The sequence below is a fragment of the Castor canadensis genome, chromosome X (assembly GCF_047511655.1).
Source record: "Castor canadensis chromosome X, mCasCan1.hap1v2, whole genome shotgun sequence".
In the NCBI taxonomy this organism is placed as follows: Eukaryota; Metazoa; Chordata; class Mammalia; order Rodentia; family Castoridae; genus Castor; species Castor canadensis.
In genome coordinates this window covers 128,132,550-128,135,214 of record NC_133405.1, presented here as the reverse complement: position 1 = coordinate 128,135,214, position 2,665 = coordinate 128,132,550, and the positions used below count along the sequence as shown (strand labels likewise).

The following is a 2,665-nucleotide window of genomic DNA, read 5'->3' as shown; positions in this document are numbered from 1 at the left end:
GAACAGAAAGTGAGTATAAAGATTTTTCTTCACCAGTTATCATTCAGCAAAGGAAACGCTCCATAATCTGCTTTCACAGAACAACTTTGCCATCTCATTCAGTTGGGAAGACTGTAACAGAATACCACAGGCTAGGAGGTTTACACGACAAACCCCTATTTCTTACAATCCTAGAGCCTGGGGAGTCCATAATCAGGCTGCTAACACAGGGCTGGGGTTGTTGCTCCATGGTACAGTGCGTGTTTTGCAAGCAGGACGCCCTCAGTTGCATCCCCAGCACCAAAAATTAAAAATGGTGCTGGCATATTCAGTGTCTGGTGAGGGCTTGCCTCCTGGATCATAAATAGCCTCTTCTCACTGAGTCCTCACACGATAGAAAGAGTGAGGGAGTTAGTTCTCTGGGGTCATTTTAGAAAAGCACTAATCCCATTCATGAAGGCTCTGGGCATATAACCTAATCCCCAGCTCACCTCCTAATATTACACCTTGGGGGTTAAGGCTGCAACTTGTGAATTTCAGGGAACACAGGCATCCAGTCCATAGCACTTCTTAAGTCCTTTGCTCCTACAGAAATGCAGCCTGATACATTGGGAAAGTCAAGGATTTGGGGCCTGGAATCAACCTTGAGTTCAAATCCTGTCTTTGTCATTGACTGGAAGTTTGATGTATGTGAACTTGTTCAACTTATTTTGCCTTGTTCAACTTATAAGCACCCCTCAAATTTGCCACTTACAAAGAGGGAAAATAATGTTTACCTTCAGAATTATTAAGAGAATTAACTGTATAATGTATGTCAACAGCTCAGTACAGTGCTTGACATATAGTAGTGACTCTATAAATGTCATTTCCTTGACCTCCACTAGGTTGCTCCTTGTTTGCTACCAGTAGAATGTACTGTTCTTAGCACTGTAGCTTTTCACATGAGGGAATAAAGCAGAAAGATGCTCAGAGCAAGAATATATCAATATTCTAAGGTTTATGTGATTGCAAAGCATAGTAAACTAGGAAGAAAACCTTGTCTATCTAAAACATTTTCCATTCCTTGTTTTTATGACTTAAAAATTCTAACATTACAGAACTAAACTGAATTGTATTAATATTTATCTTGCAGTTCTATGATAAGCAAAACAAATTCATCAGCAAAAAACCCTCAAATAAGACAAAACAGGGAGAAGCTTATAAATCTAAACATGGAGCTCAACACTAATAGCCAAATGGAGAAAGGAATTAAAATAATTTAAAAATCACAAGTGGATGATAAAGTGTACAGAAACCAAAATAAAACCTGGAGATGCTGACTGTTCAGGAACTACACTGATGGATCAAGGGTAGCGAACAGCCGAAAGGGATTATGGATGAATCTAATCGTTCTAGTTGTTCCCCATGCTACCTGTCCCTGGGGAAAGCTTGACAGGTAAACAATAAACCAGGTTAGTGATGAAAGCAGATCCAATGGTTGTAACCTATCTATCAGTAGATTCTTCCATTTTTTTTGAAATTTTATGACCCCAGATATCTTGCAGGTCTTGTTGATTGTGGCACCATGATGTTCCATTATGCAGCCAATGAAATGCTTAGAATGATGAGTTCATGAGTGGTCTTAGTAGATACATGCAACCTGTCAATGGCTTCCTCCTCTGGAGAGTGGATGCAATGCCACTGAATCAGATGTTTCCATGGATCATAGGAAAACAAGACTTGCATTGGCAGCTTGGTCAAACGAGGCTGTGGCATGGCATGGTGTCTTTGAATGATATAGACCTCTTAGAAGAGGTCCCTCCATTTCAGAGTTAAGGGCACAAGGGTGAGGAGGTGTGAGAAAAGCTTGCACTGTTGCTGCCTGTACTGTATCTGTTCTGACCACTTCCAAACATGACTGGAGAGCTGGATGGCCTTTGGGTTTGAGGGAACTCTACTTTTTACCACACAGGTTTGTTGGTCACATTAAATGATGAATTGTCAAATGCCAACAGTTGTGACAGACTGCTCAGTTGTGTTGGGAAGAATGTTCCCTGCCACTTATACCAAATTCCTTCTACCCCTTCATCATATTACCTTGAACTTGCAACCACATTCGTAATCAGAGAGTCACACTGACAAGAAGATACTACCAGGTTCAGGGTGATCAGGGTCTACAGGTAGCTGTGCTATTGTCCTCTTTCAGTTTGTCAATGACCATAGCAAGATAGAATTAGCGGGTCCGGCTAAAGTGGTAATTCTCTTAGTACAATTCCTTTCTGAGGTGTTGGTATGTGCACCACTCTCAGTGTATCTTCTTAACTGATTCTCCTTTCTGCTGATACTTGCGGCTTCCTGTCCATGCATAAGTACCTGGATGGTTAATTCACCTTCAATTCACCTGCAGGGCCCTGTCACCTTCCTGCTTGTTTCTCCCATTCCTCCTCTGGTCTTCTACCTTCCCCCTTCCCACTCACTCCCCATTTCTCCCCAGTTGCCAGGAGTTTGCAGTTTGGACGTTCACTTCTAGTCGTGACCAAAGACGTGATCACCCAAAGCCAAGCTTCTCAGAGCACTACTTTACATGGAGACAGGTGAGCTTAAAGGAGATACACAGAGTGCTAAGCAGAGAATGAAAGCAATTGATACATTTGATTATGTTTAAATGAAGAACTTATGTTAGCAAAAGAAATCAAAAAAAGAAAAA

At 41.4% G+C, this 2,665-nt stretch overlaps 1 pseudogene; it reads right to left on the bottom strand.

Moving 5' to 3' along the window:
* Positions 1–1,554: 1,554 nt before the first annotated feature.
* LOC141419507 (poly(rC)-binding protein 2 pseudogene) lies at positions 1,555–2,325 on the bottom strand (annotated as a pseudogene).
* Positions 2,326–2,665: the final 340 nt, after the last annotated feature.